A 15,775-nucleotide genomic window follows, 5' to 3' on the forward strand; every position below is an offset into this window, starting at 1 on the left:
AGCCAGTTCCACTTTAAAAACAAAAGAAACAAAATAAAATAGTCAGAATTCAAAGGCAAGTATTCTTAAAAGCTAAGCGCTAACAAACCGCGGCTCGGTAATGCAGCACCTTTTCCCACCATAACTATTGAATGACCCCATCCATTTTAAATATTCTGTTTGGAGCAGTTGATGGGAGACATCTCTTCTTCTTCCAGAGCTGGTTTTGGATTTTTTTGGGTGTTTTTATAAAATTGCATTGGAGAAATGGCATCTGGTTCGCAAGCTCTTCATCATTCTTCAGATGAAGATATCTTGGATGAAGATCCAACCAAGTAGAAGCCTGAATCAGTGGTATGGACAGTTTTCACCTTTCCTGCCGTAGAAAAAAAGGTCAACGCAGGAAAAGTCACATGCTTGCTGTTTGACAGGGTCCTGTTGCGAGGCAGTGACAAGAAATACTCCTGTGGAACAGCAAGATGTATAAACATCTGCGGACCATTCACCCGAAGAATCTGGTACGAGAAGAAATGAGGTGTGCAGCAAAAAATCTGCCACCAGGCATTGCTAGCTCCTCCGGAGCGTCCACTTCAGCACCACCAGTAGACATTCTCTCAGAATTTGCTTTTCTGCAGCAGCACTGCACCAAGTGCAAAACCTTCATCTGTTATGGTGAACAGTAGGTGGACGCTATTCGTGCAGCTCAGCGGAATCACAAATGCAAAATATAAATATTTTTGGAATGATGTTGAATTCCAAAAGCTAACTGTTTACTTAGATCCTTTTAGTTCAATTTTAAAAAAATACCACAAAAGTACAAAATTGTTAAAAAACTACAAAAGAAAATAGAAAACAAAAAACAGAAGAACTACCTTATCTGGTTTAAAAAAAGAACTATAATTGCATGGTAATGTCTGAAATTTTGGTTGAATGTATGTGTAGAGCATGATTGACTGAAATAATGCATTAGTACTGTATGGTGAATTTATAGGGGCAGATCTATGAGGAAGTGCTGCAGCGTGACACTGCAAGCCCTTTAGCTGCACTGCGCTGCGGCACTTCTGAAGCACAGGAATGTTACATATTTACATGAAAATGTCGCAATTCTGTGCTTCCTCTGCACTAGCACACAAATTGCTGCCATGCCGTGACGCAGGCACCCTTCCACCATGGTGCAAGGATATCTGTGTCGTGGGGTGTTTGTTTTTGTGCAGACTACTTCCTTTACAAAAACAATCAATAAAGGCATTTTCCTCCTTGTTGGACATGGCCCTTTTGGCAGGTTCACCCGAGACTTTTTGCTTTTTCCTAGCCTGTTTCTGGAACCTGGTGGTGGTGATTTTAGGCCTCTGCGCACTTTTTCACTGTGGTACAGTGTAAAGTGCGTGAGCTCTCTGTGTATGTGTAGTGAGTGACCTGCCCTCCCGTAGGAATGAATGGGGAATGTGTATGCCCATGGTAGTTCCTGATGAGTGGGGAGTGCAGGGTCGAGTTTGGTATGTGCGAACTCGTGAGATTGAATGCTGCACAATGGTATATGCGGCATGATTGTGTCTAGTGTAGAAGTGCCACTTTTAGAAGTTGGCATATTTGTGTAATTTGTGTCTGGCGTGTGATTGGCTGAGGCTGGCTAGTGAGCCTGGCTCCAAGAGTCTGGGAGGGTCTGCCCCGGTGGTGAATGGAGTGTTTAGCATGCTGATGTGAGGGGAGGAGTGAGGCTGGGCCTGCTTGTATATTGACCGTCTGGCTTGAGGGTCCTGAATGAGGCTGGGTTTTCCCCGCACAATGCTGGCTCCACCCCCTGGGGTGCGTCTGATGTCCCTAGCCTGGCCAGTGAAAGGAATTCCCTATAACCAGTTCTAACTGGTTCTCACACTGCCTGCACCCTGCTAGACAAAGGAGTTCTCTGTATAAAAAGGGGCTGTGTCCCCTTCCAAAATGTTCTTGTTTCTGACTTGAATCCTGCCAGGGGCGTGCTGCTGCTTGGGCCCAGGGGAATCCCTGGGTCCTGCCCAGCCCCTGGATGCCTGGAGGACTTCTGCGGGACCCCTCTGCCTTGCCTGGGCTGATAGGGGGACTTTGCTTTGCCCTGGATACCTGATGGACTGCAGCAGGTCCAGAGGGACTTTGCTGCTGGACTTTTTGTGCCTTTAAGCGCTGAGTGCGCTTTATTCCTGCTCTAAGTGCCTGGGAGCGCTTTATTTCTACTGGGACCTTGTTGTCTCTCTAGCGCTTGGTAGCGCTTTTATTCCCCGTTTATTTAATTAATTTACGGGTCCCCACCCCGTTTATTTATTTATTTTATCTGGTGAGGGTGCCCACCCCTCATTATGCACCCTTAGTTTCACCGCCGCGGCCGGAGCCGTTTGTGGTAATGTCCGCTGGAGATGCCGCGCTGTGATTGGCGGGCCGCGGGAGGCTCGCCATGGAAGGCCACGCTGTGATTGGCCAGCGCTGAAAAGACCGGGGAAGGAGATGGCGGCGGCCGCTGTGGGGCTCCCTTGACCGAGGGGGAGCCCCGCACCCAGAGAGGAGACGCTGCCGCAAGAATCCTGAGGAGCGGGAGCACCCCGTCCCCAGCCGCCGCCAGACCCGGTGAGTGTGTGGCAGCCGAGGAGAAGGGAGGGGCGTCGGGACACATTGTCGGTGTCCGCCCCTCCCAGTAGCGCGATCTCACGCTAGTTGTTGGGAAGCCGCGAAGGCTCCAGGGGCATAGCTTCTGGTCGAGCCCCTGAGCGGGGCTCCTACGTTGCCTGGGGGCATTTGCCCAGTAGAGCTGGCAAGGCTCAGACCCGGAAGATGGATTAAGGAGCCCAGAGAGGCTCCAGGCGCCATTAACATTGCGAGTCCCCCGAGAGGGACTCCCGCCACCGGCCATATTGATTTACGAGCCCTGAGAGGCTCGAGGGCCAGTTCTTTTGCTCACGAGGAGCACAGGCGCTATATCTGCGAGGAGCCCACGAGGGGCTCAGGTGCCACGGTGGTGGAGGAGCCCACGAGGGGCTCAGGCGCTACATTTGCTAAGGAGCCCACGAGGGACTCAGGCATTACTTAGTTTTAGAGCCAAGAGAGGCTCTTGGGGGACGCTAGTGCTTTGTGCAGAGCCTGGAAGGCTCCAACGTCATCCCCACCATTTTTACACCAGCTGCCCAGCAATTAGTGGGCAGCTGCATCGTTTGGGCCCCTGACTATTGGGACACAGGGCGTCCTAGCACCAACAAGGCCAGTTGGCCTAGGGACTGCCACAAGTGGTGGCTTAGGTGTTTTTGCTGTGTGCTTACCTAAGTGTGTTTAGACTAGTGATACATTGCCTACCGTCGTTTTTACTGGTTAGGCCTAATGTGAGTTTTGTGCAATGTGATGTGGTGCTAGGAAATGTAATGCATTTAATATGATTACACACCTTGATCTTACACCTCTGAATGTTTTTAGGAATCATGTGTTTTTGCGCTATTGAGTTATGCTCTGGCACCTCTGAATGTTTTTATGCATCATGTGTCTTCCTTGTTTTTACACCTCTGAATCTGTTGGTTTATGCATCATGTGCCTTGTTATTACACCGCTGAATGTATGTTTTATGCATCATGTGTTTTCCTTCCCTACACCTCTGAATGTTGTGATGCATCATGTGTAATGTGTTCTTGCTTATACCCCTAATTGTATTGTGAGACTTTGGTGGTTGTTCTTTCTAGTACAGGTGGTCCTAGTGTGGTCCTGGTTCCCTGCGTGACATTCTCCAAAGGTGTTTAGAGTGGCGTAGGTGGTACTTACCTGTTACCAGTAGTTACTGGTTGTGATTTATATTTGCTAATTTGTGCTACAGTGATTTTATATCCTATATTCTATTTTCTACTAAGTGCTGATTCTGACAGGCCCCGGCGTGGCCCTGTCCTGTGTAAATAATCCCTTGTGAATATTGCCCTTGCCAGTTGGCACAATGTACATGTGTGATTCTATCCGATGTGTTTTGACAATACAGAAGTTATTTTTATATAACCTTGTGTGGAGTTCCTTTAGTGGTGTGCCTAGGATGTTGTTGCTGTTGTGTGCTGGCGCAAATGCTTTAGACATTGCCTCCGGGATAAGCCTGTCTGCTTGTGGCAAGCTACCCAGGGGGTGAGCAGGGATTATCTTGGTGTGTGACTCCTTTGCCCTGACTAGAATGGCGGTTTCTGCCTGGCTTTGGCGTCAGCCCTAGCCTACCAGAAATAGCCAGTTCTAACACTCCTTCAATGTGTGCTATGGAATGCAGCATGCATTGAAAGAGGAAAAAACGAGAAATGAGGAAATTTCTCCTTGTTGTGGCTTGCTATACCACCTCTAGGGTGGTGCACCATTCACACGTATCTACAGATTTACACTTTCTCGTAAGTCTTGAGATGTGTTATTCCATGGGTGTTGTATGGGAACAGACACAGCAACACCCATGGAATGCCCCTTCAATGCAAAGTGCTGCATTTGAATGGACCATATTTTCAAGGAGTGGAAACGCCACACAGGGTGCCTTTTGCTCTCCTTGTAAATATGGAGAAGTCCCCAGCGCCATCACTCCGTTACAAAAAGTGATATACTGGTGGCACAGGGGGCTTGTAAGTCTGCCCCATGAGTGAATAGGTATTGGCAGAGTGATAAAATAAGAACATAGTGCTGGATAGCTGATTGATGAACTGCATGGGACTGACAGGAGGTATCCTAGGCTGCATGAGTACTAGTTCAGTATTTAGTGGAATGTACCAATATTATGTATCTGTTCAGAGGTTTGTAGTGATTGTGCACAGAATATTGTACGTGTACTTGTGTTGGTGCCTATGTCATTCTATAAGAACATCACTAGTAACTAGAATGATGACAGTGCTGCAAACACAGTGCTCAGTTAATTGAAAAGTACTTAGGTATTGTCTCAATGCCTGAGTCATTCTGCAAGTGCATAGATAGTAACTGTGTTCCTGGAGTGCTGGTAGTTGACAGCAGGATAAGTTTATAACCACTTATGTTTCAGCAGATTGCTTAGATAAGGACATGCTTCTGTCAGGATGATCGTAGGAGTGGATAAAGACTCACAGTGTGATTCCAGACAAGCATGACTATTACCTGGACTTTTGCAGGACTGACTTAGTAGTCTTCAATGGGTTAAGGGACCGCACACATTGTGCACATTTGACTAACCACTGCTTGTCTCAATGCCTGAGTCATTCTGCAAGTGCATAGACAGTGACTGGGTTCCTAGAGTGCTATTAGTTGACAGCAGGATAAGTTTATACGTGCTAATGTTTCAGCAGAGTGAGTAGATAAGGACATGCTTCTGTCAGGATGATTGTAGAAGTGGACACAGACTCACAGTGTGATTCCAGACAAGCATGACTATTACCTAGACTTTGCAGGACTGACTTAGTAGTCTGCAAGTTTTTAATGAACCACATACATTGTGTACATTTGACTGTAACACAGCTTGTCTTAATGCTTGATTCCTTCTGCAAGTGCATAGACAGTGAATACATTCCCAGAGTGCTAGTAGTTGACAGCAGGATACATTTATAAGGACTTATGTTTCAGCAGAGTGATTAGATAAGGACATACTTCTGTCAGGATGATTGTAGGAGTGGACACAGACTCACAGTGTGATTCCAGACAAGCTTGACTATTACCTGGACTTTTGCAGGACTGAGTCAGTAGTCTGCAAGGGGTTAAGGGACCGCATATATTGTGCAAATTTGACTGTACCACGGCTTGTCTCAATGCCTGAGTCATTCTGCAAGTGCATAGATAGTGACTGGGTATCTAGAGTGCTAGTAATTGAGAGCAAGAGAACCAGGTCAGCAGAGCTGCTTTAAAGCCAGAGAACCGGGTCAGCAGAGCTGCTCTAGAGCCAGAGAACCAGGTCAGCAGATCTGCTTTAGAGCCATAGAACTTGGTCAGCGGAGCTGCTTTAGAGCTAGAGAACCAGGTCAACAGAGCTGCCGTAGAGCAAGAGAAACCAGGCCAGTAGAGCTGCCTTAGAGCAAGAGAACCAGGTCAGCAGAGCAGCTTTAGAGGTAGAGAACCAGGTCAGCAGAGCTGCTTTAGAGCCTGGGATCAGGTCAGCAAAACTGCTTTAGAGCCATGGAACTGGGTCAGTAGAGCTGCTTTAGAGACAGAGAACCAGGTCAGCAGAGCTGTTGTAGAGCCAAAGAACCAGGTCAGCATAGCTGCTCTAGAACCAGAGAACCAGGTCAGCAGAGCTTCTCTAGAGGCTGAGAACCAGGTCAGCAGAGCTGCTGTAGAGCCAGAGAAACCAGGTCAGCAGAGCTACTTTAGAGCCAGAGAACCAGGTCAGCAGAGCTGCTTTAGATCCAGAGAACTAGGCCAGCAGAGCTGCTTTAGATTCAGAGAACCAGGTCAGCAGAGCTGCTTTAGAACCAGAGAACGAGGACAGCAGAGCTGCTCTAGAGGCAGAGAACCAGGTCAGCAGAGCTGCTTTAGGGAGAGAGAACCAGGTCAGCAAAGCTGCTTTAGAGCCAGCGAACCAGGTCAGCAGAGCTGCTCTAGCTGACCTGACTGAATGACACTGACTGATTAACACTGAATGACACTGATTGACTGACACTGACTGACTGACACTGATTGACTGACACTGACTGACTGACACTGACTGACACTGATTGACTGACACTGACTGACTGACACTGACTGACACTGAATGACTGACACTGACTGACTGACACTGACTGACTGACTAAACACTGACTGACACTGATTGACTGACACAGACTGACACTGACTAACATTGACTGACACTGACTGACACTGACTGACTGACTGACACATACTGACTGACACTGACACCAACTGACACTGACACTGAATGACTACTCTCTACTATTCTACTACACACTCTCTACTACTCTCTCTCTACTACTCACTCTCTACTACTCACTCTCTACTACACTCTATTATGCACTCTCTACTACTCTACTACTCTCTACTACTCACTCTCTACTACTCACTCTCTAATTCTCTACTACTCTCCACTACTCACTTTCTACTACTACTCTCTAATACTATCTCTCTACTACTCACTCTCTACTACTCTCTACTATTCACTCTCTACTACTCACTCTCTACTACTCTCTCTCTACTACTCACTCTCTACTACTCACTTGCTACTACTCACTACTAATCACTCTCTACTACTCACGCTCTACTACTCTCTACTACTACTCTCTACTACCCACTCTCTACTACTCACTCTACTACTCTCTACTACTCTCTATTACTCACTCTCTAGTCCTCTATACTACTCACTCCCTACTACTCACTCTACTACTCACTCTCTACTACTCTCTTTCTACTACTCACTCTCTTTTATTCACTCTCTACTACTCACTCTCTACTACTCTCTACTACTCACTCTCCACTACTCATTCCATACTACTTGCTCTCTAGTACTCTCTTTCTACTACTCACTCTCTTTTATTCACTCTCTACTACTCACTCTCTACTACTCTCTACTACTCACTCTCCACTACTAATTCCATACTACTTGCTCTCTACTACTCAGTCTCTACAACTCTACTACTCTCTACTACTCTATCTACCTCTCACTCTCTACTACTCACTCTCTACTACTCTACTACTCACTCTCTACTACTCTCACTCTCTACTACTCTCTACTATTCACTCTCCACTACACTCTCTCTACTACTTGCTCTCTACTACTCCCTACTACTCCCTCTACTACTCACTCTCTACTACTATACTACTCTCTGCTACTTTCTCTACTAATCACTCTCTCTACTACTCACTGTCTACTACTCTCTACTACTCACTCTACTACTCACTCTCTACTACTGTCCACTACTCACTCTACTACTCACTCTCTACTACTCTCTACTACTCACTCTCTACTACTCCACTACTCTCTAGTACTCACTCTCTACTACTCACTCTCTACTACTGTACTACGCTCTACTACTCTATCTCTCTACTACTCACTCTCGGCTACTCACTCTCTGCATGTCTCTACTACTCACTCTCTACTACTCACTCTCTGCTACTCTCTACCACTCACTCACTACTTCTCACTCTACTACTCACTCTACTACTCACTCTCCACCACTCACTCTCTACTACTCTCTCTCTACTACTCACTCTCTTTTATTTACTCTCTACTACTCACTCTCTACTACTCTCTACTACTCACTCTCCACTACTCATTCCATACTACTCGCTCTCTACTACTCTCTACTACTCAGTCTCTACTACACTACTACTCTCTACTACTCTCTCTACCTCTCACTCTCTACTACTCACTCTCTACTACTCTACTACTCACTCTGTACTACTCTCACTCCCTACTACTCTCTACTATTTACTCTCCACTACTCTCTCTTTACTACTTACTCTCTACTACTCACTCTCTACTACTCTCTCCCTACTACTCACTCTCTACTACCCACTCTCTACTACTCTCTACTACTCACTCTCTACTACTCACTCTCTACTACTCTCTACTACTCACTCACTACTTCTCACTCTACTACTCACTCTACTACTCACTCCCCACTACTCACTTTCTACTACTCTCTACCACTCACTCTCTACTCATTCTCTACTACTCTCTACTACTTTCTCTCTGCTACTCACTCTCTGCTCACTCTCTACTACTCTCTACTACTCACTCTCTACTACTCACTTTCTACTACTCTCTACTACTCACTCTCTACTACTCTCTACTACTCACTTTCTACTTCTCTCCACTACTCACTTTCTACTACTCACTCTCTACTACTCACTATACTACTCTCTACTACTCACTCTCTGCTACTCTCTCTACTACTCACTCTCTACTCTCTATTACTCACTCTCTACTCTCTACCTCTCTCTACCTCTCTCTCTACTACGTTCTACCTCTCTACCTCTACCTCTACACCACCTCTAGCCTCTCTACCTCTCTCTACCTCTCTCTACACGCACACATATGCACATATATATATGCATATATATGCATTTATATATATGTATGTGTATATATACATATATACATACATATATGAACACATACATAATCTGCATATCTATATAAATACAAATATAAATGCAAGCATACATATACATAAATGCATACATATGCATGTTATGTACATAAAAGTTTGAAAAACACTAATAAAAGCAAAACTAAAAAGCCACATAACTACAAACAGAATTGCTTTAACTTAAACGAGGTTGAGACCCATTGCATTTTCAAGGCTTGTTTACTTTGGTTCCATCAAGAGGGCATTCAGATGTGTCACACATTTGCCATAAATTCTGAATGTTAGCACTCTAGTTGCTCATTAGATCACTGTAGTAAAGCTACTGCTCACCAGGGAAGTCTGCTGTTGGTATTGAAACTGCATGTTTCAGTCTGCATGTTTGAATTTTTTTATGAAATAGAAGATAAAATGTAAAATTGATTCTTGTATAGCGCACTACTCACCGGCAAGGGTCTCAAGGCGCTTGTACGAATACCGCTGTGGAACCCATCCTACGATTTAGAAAAGGGGGTGGTGATGAACAGAGTGTCTGAGCTAAGCAGACCACTCTTACCCAGTCCAAAGATCAGGGCTTGATCCATCACCGTTATTTATCTCACTGCCCCATCCCAGCTCAGAACCTGGCTATATGCAAATCAGTCTGTCCCTGGCCCAGTGCATCATGGGAACAGGGCAGACTAAACTACCAAGCCAATTCTTCACCAGAAAGGAGACAAGCTACCGGGGACCGGTTTCTGGCATTTCAGCCTTCTTCGGCCCGGCTTGCTTGAATCCTGATGGAGCAGTGAGAAAGGGACTCATGTCTGAGTATACCCTGCCACACCTATAGTGGCCGAAAACGATTTAGAAAAGGGGGTGGTGATGAACAGAGTGTCTGAGCTAAGCAGACCACTCTTACCCAGTCCAAAGATCAGGGCTTGATCCATCACCGTTATTTATCTCACTGCCCCATCCCAGCTCAGAACCTGGCTATATGCAAATCAGTCTGTCCCTGGCCCAGTGCATCATGGGAACAGGGCAGACTAAACTACCAAGCCAATTCTTCACCAGAAAGGAGACAAGCTACCGGGGACCGGTTTCTGGCATTTCAGCCTTCTTCGGCCCGGCTTGCTTGAATCCTGATGGAGCAGTGAGAAAGGGACTCATGTCTGAGTATACCCTGCCACACCTATAGTGGCCGAAAACGATTTAGAAAAGGGGGTGGTGATGAACAGAGTGTCTGAGCTAAGCAGACCACTCTTACCCAGTCCAAAGATCAGGGCTTGATCCATCACCGTTATTTATCTCACTGCCCCATCCCAGCTCAGAACCTGGCTATATGCAAATCAGTCTGTCCCTGGCCCAGTGCATCATGGGAACAGGGCAGACTAAACTACCAAGCCAATTCTTCACCAGAAAGGAGACAAGCTACCGGGGACCGGTTTCTGGCATTTCAGCCTTCTTCGGCCCGGCTTGCTTGAATCCTGATGGAGCAGTGAGAAAGGGACTCATGTCTGAGTATACCCTGCCACACCTATAGTGGCCGAAAACGATTTAGAAAAGGGGGTGGTGATGAACAGAGTGTCTGAGCTAAGCAGACCACTCTTACCCAGTCCAAAGATCAGGGCTTGATCCATCACCGTTATTTATCTCACTGCCCCATCCCAGCTCAGAACCTGGCTATATGCAAATCAGTCTGTCCCTGGCCCAGTGCATCATGGGAACAGGGCAGACTAAACTACCAAGCCAATTCTTCACCAGAAAGGAGACAAGCTACCGGGGACCGGTTTCTGGCATTTCAGCCTTCTTCGGCCCGGCTTGCTTGAATCCTGATGGAGCAGTGAGAAAGGGACACATGTCTGAGTATACCCTGCCACACCTATAGTGGCCGAAAACGATTTAGAAAAGGGGGTGGTGATGAACAGAGTGTCTGAGCTAAGCAGACCACTCTTACCCAGTCCAAAGATCAGGGCTTGATCCATCACCGTTATTTATCTCACTGCCCCATCCCAGCTCAGAACCTGGCTATATGCAAATCAGTCTGTCCCTGGCCCAGTGCATCATGGGAACAGGGCAGACTAAACTACCAAGCCAATTCTTCACCAGAAAGGAGACAAGCTACCGGGGACCGGTTTCAGGCATTTCAGCCTTCTTCGGCCCGGCTTGCTTGAATCCTGATGGAGCAGTGAGAAAGGGACTCATGTCTGAGTATACCCTGCCACACCTATAGTGGCCGAAAACGATTTAGAAAAGGGGGTGGTGATGAACAGAGTGTCTGAGCTAAGCAGACCACTCTTACCCAGTCCAAAGATCAGGGCTTGATCCATCACCGTTATTTATCTCACTGCCCCATCCCAGCTCAGAACCTGGCTATATGCAAATCAGTCTGTCCCTGGCCCAGTGCATCATGGGAACAGGGCAGACTAAACTACCAAGCCAATTCTTCACCAGAAAGGAGACAAGCTACCGGGGACCGGTTTCTGGCATTTCAGCCTTCTTCGGCCCGGCTTGCTTGAATCCTGATGGAGCAGTGAGAAAGGGACTCATGTCTGAGTATACCCTGCCACACCTATAGTGGCCGAAAACGATTTAGAAAAGGGGGTGGTGATGAACAGAGTGTCTGAGCTAAGCAGACCACTCTTACCCAGTCCAAAGATCAGGGCTTGATCCATCACCGTTATTTATCTCACTGCCCCATCCCAGCTCAGAACCTGGCTATATGCAAATCAGTCTGTCCCTGGCCCAGTGCATCATGGGAACAGGGCAGACTAAACTACCAAGCCAATTCTTCACCAGAAAGGAGACAAGCTACCGGGGACCGGTTTCTGGCATTTCAGCCTTCTTCGGCCCGGCTTGCTTGAATCCTGATGGAGCAGTGAGAAAGGGACTCATGTCTGAGAATACCCTGCCACACCTATAGTGGCCGAAAACGATTTAGAAAAGGGGGTGGTGATGAACAGAGTGTCTGAGCTAAGCAGACCACTCTTACCCAGTCCAAAGATCAGGGCTTGATCCATCACCGTTATTTATCTCACTGCCCCATCCCAGCTCAGAACCTGGCTATATGCAAATCAGTCTGTCCCTGGCCCAGTGCATCATGGGAACAGGGCAGACTAAACTACCAAGCCAATTCTTCACCAGAAAGGAGACAAGCTACCGGGGACCGGTTTCTGGCATTTCAGCCTTCTTCGGCCCGGCTTGCTTGAATCCTGATGGGGCAGTGAGAAAGGGACTCATGTCTGAGTATACCCTGCCACACCTATAGTGGCCGAAAACGGTTTAGAAAAGGGGGTGGTGATGAACAGAGTGTCTGAGCTAAGCAGACCACTCTTACCCAGTCCAAAGATCAGGGCTTGATCCATCACCGTTATTTATCTCACTGCCCCATCCCAGCTCAGAACCTGGCTATATGCAAATCAGTCTGTCCCTGGCCCAGTGCATCATGGGAACAGGGCAGACTAAACTACCAAGCCAATTCTTCACCTGAAAGGAGACAAGCTACCGGGGACCGGTTTCTGGCATTTCAGCCTTCTTCGGCCCGGCTTGCTTGAATCCTGATGGAGCAGTGAGAAAGGGACTCATGTCTGAGTATACCCTGCCACACCTATAGTGGCCGAAAACGATTTAGAAAAGGGGGTGGTGATGAACAGAGAGTCTGAGCTAAGCAGACCACTCTTACCCAGTCCAAAGATCAGGGCTTGATCCATCACCGTTATTTATCTCACTGCCCCATCCCAGCTCAGAACCTGGCTATATGCAAATCAGTCTGTCCCTGGCCCAGTGCATCATGGGAACAGGGCAGACTAAACTACCAAGCCAATTCTTCACCAGAAAGGAGACAAGCTACCGGGGACCGGTTTCTGGCATTTCAGCCTTCTTCGGCCCGGCTTGCTTGAATCCTGATGGAGCAGTGAGAAAGGGACTCATGTCTGAGTATACCCTGCCACACCTATAGTGGCCGAAAACGATTTAGAAAAGGGGGTGGTGATGAACAGAGTGTCTGAGCTAAGCAGACCACTCTTACCCAGTCCAAAGATCAGGGCTTGATCCATCACCGTTATTTATCTCACTGCCCCATCCCAGCTCAGAACCTGGCTATATGCAAATCAGTCTGTCCCTGGCCCAGTGCATCATGGGAACAGGGCAGACTAAACTACCAAGCCAATTCTTCACCAGAAAGGAGACAAGCTACCGGGGACCGGTTTCTGGCATTTCAGCCTTCTTCGGCCCGGCTTGCTTGAATCCTGATGGAGCAGTGAGAAAGGGACTCATGTCTGAGTATACCCTGCCACACCTATAGTGGCCGAAAACGATTTAGAAAAGGGGGTGGTGATGAACAGAGTGTCTGAGCTAAGCAGACCACTCTTACCCAGTCCAAAGATCAGGGCTTGATCCATCACCGTTATTTATCTCACTGCCCCATCCCAGCTCAGAACCTGGCTATATGCAAATCAGTCTGTCCCTGGCCCAGTGCATCATGGGAACAGGGCAGACTAAACTACCAAGCCAATTCTTCACCAGAAAGGAGACAAGCTACCGGGGACCGGTTTCAGGCATTTCAGCCTTCTTCGGCCCGGCTTGCTTGAATCCTGATGGAGCAGTGAGAAAGGGACTCATGTCTGAGTATACCCTGCCACACCTATAGTGGCCGAAAACGATTTAGAAAAGGGGGTGGTGATGAACAGAGTGTCTGAGCTAAGCAGACCACTCTTACCCAGTCCAAAGATCAGGGCTTGATCCATCACCGTTATTTATCTCACTGCCCCATCCCAGCTCAGAACCTGGCTATATGCAAATCAGTCTGTCCCTGGCCCAGTGCATCATGGGAACAGAGCAGACTAAACTACCAAGCCAATTCTTCACCAGAAAGGAGACAAGCTACCGGGGACCGGTTTCTGGCATTTCAGCCTTCTTCGGCCCGGCTTGCTTGAATCCTGATGGAGCAGTGAGAAAGGGACTCATGTCTGAGTATACCCTGCCACACCTATAGTGGCCGAAAACGATTTAGAAAAGGGGGTGGTGATGAACAGAGTGTCTGAGCTAAGCAGACCACTCTTACCCAGTCCAAAGATCAGGGCTTGATCCATCACCGTTATTTATCTCACTGCCCCATCCCAGCTCAGAACCTGGCTATATGCAAATCAGTCTGTCCCTGGCCCAGTGCATCATGGGAACAGGGCAGACTAAACTACCAAGCCAATTCTTCACCAGAAAGGAGACAAGCTACCGGGGACCGGTTTCTGGCATTTCAGCCTTCTTCGGCCCGGCTTGCTTGAATCCTGATGGAGCAGTGAGAAAGGGACTCATGTCTGAGAATACCCTGCCACACCTATAGTGGCCGAAAACGATTTAGAAAAGGGGGTGGTGATGAACAGAGTGTCTGAGCTAAGCAGACCACTCTTACCCAGTCCAAAGATCAGGGCTTGATCCATCACCGTTATTTATCTCACTGCCCCATCCCAGCTCAGAACCTGGCTATATGCAAATCAGTCTGTCCCTGGCCCAGTGCATCATGGGAACAGGGCAGACTAAACTACCAAGCCAATTCTTCACCAGAAAGGAGACAAGCTACCGGGGACCGGTTTCTGGCATTTCAGCCTTCTTCGGCCCGGCTTGCTTGAATCCTGATGGGGCAGTGAGAAAGGGACTCATGTCTGAGTATACCCTGCCACACCTATAGTGGCCGAAAACGGTTTAGAAAAGGGGGTGGTGATGAACAGAGTGTCTGAGCTAAGCAGACCACTCTTACCCAGTCCAAAGATCAGGGCTTGATCCATCACCGTTATTTATCTCACTGCCCCATCCCAGCTCAGAACCTGGCTATATGCAAATCAGTCTGTCCCTGGCCCAGTGCATCATGGGAACAGGGCAGACTAAACTACCAAGCCAATTCTTCACCAGAAAGGAGACAAGCTACCGGGGACCGGTTTCTGGCATTTCAGCCTTCTTCGGCCCGGCTTGCTTGAATCCTGATGGAGCAGTGAGAAAGGGACTCATGTCTGAGTATACCCTGCCACACCTATAGTGGCCGAAAACGATTTAGAAAAGGGGGTGGTGATGAACAGAGTGTCTGAGCTAAGCAGACCACTCTTACCCAGTCCAAAGATCAGGGCTTGATCCATCACCGTTATTTATCTCACTGCCCCATCCCAGCTCAGAACCTGGCTATATGCAAATCAGTCTGTCCCTGGCCCAGTGCATCATGGGAACAGGGCAGACTAAACTACCAAGCCAATTCTTCACCAGAAAGGAGACAAGCTACCGGGGACCGGTTTCAGGCATTTCAGCCTTCTTCGGCCCGGCTTGCTTGAATCCTGATGGAGCAGTGAGAAAGGGACTCATGTCTGAGTATACCCTGCCACACCTATAGTGGCCGAAAACGATTTAGAAAAGGGGGTGGTGATGAACAGAGTGTCTGAGCTAAGCAGACCACTCTTACCCAGTCCAAAGATCAGGGCTTGATCCATCACCGTTATTTATCTCACTGCCCCATCCCAGCTCAGAACCTGGCTATATGCAAATCAGTCTGTCCCTGGCCCAGTGCATCATGGGAACAGGGCAGACTAAACTACTAAGCCAATTCTTCACCAGAAAGGAGACAAGCTACCGGGGACCGGTTTCTGGCATTTCAGCCTTCTTCGGCCCGGCTTGCTTGAATCCTGATGGAGCAGTGAGAAAGGGACTCATGTCTGAGTATACCCTGCCACACCTATAGTGGCCGAAAACGATTTAGAAAAGGGGGTGGTGATGAACAGAGTGTCTGAGCTAAGCAGACCACTCTTACCCAGTCCAAAGATCAGGGCTTG

The sequence above is a fragment of the Lissotriton vulgaris genome, chromosome 1_1 (genome assembly GCF_964263255.1).
Source record: "Lissotriton vulgaris chromosome 1_1, aLisVul1.2, whole genome shotgun sequence".
Taxonomy (NCBI): Eukaryota; Metazoa; Chordata; class Amphibia; order Caudata; family Salamandridae; genus Lissotriton; species Lissotriton vulgaris.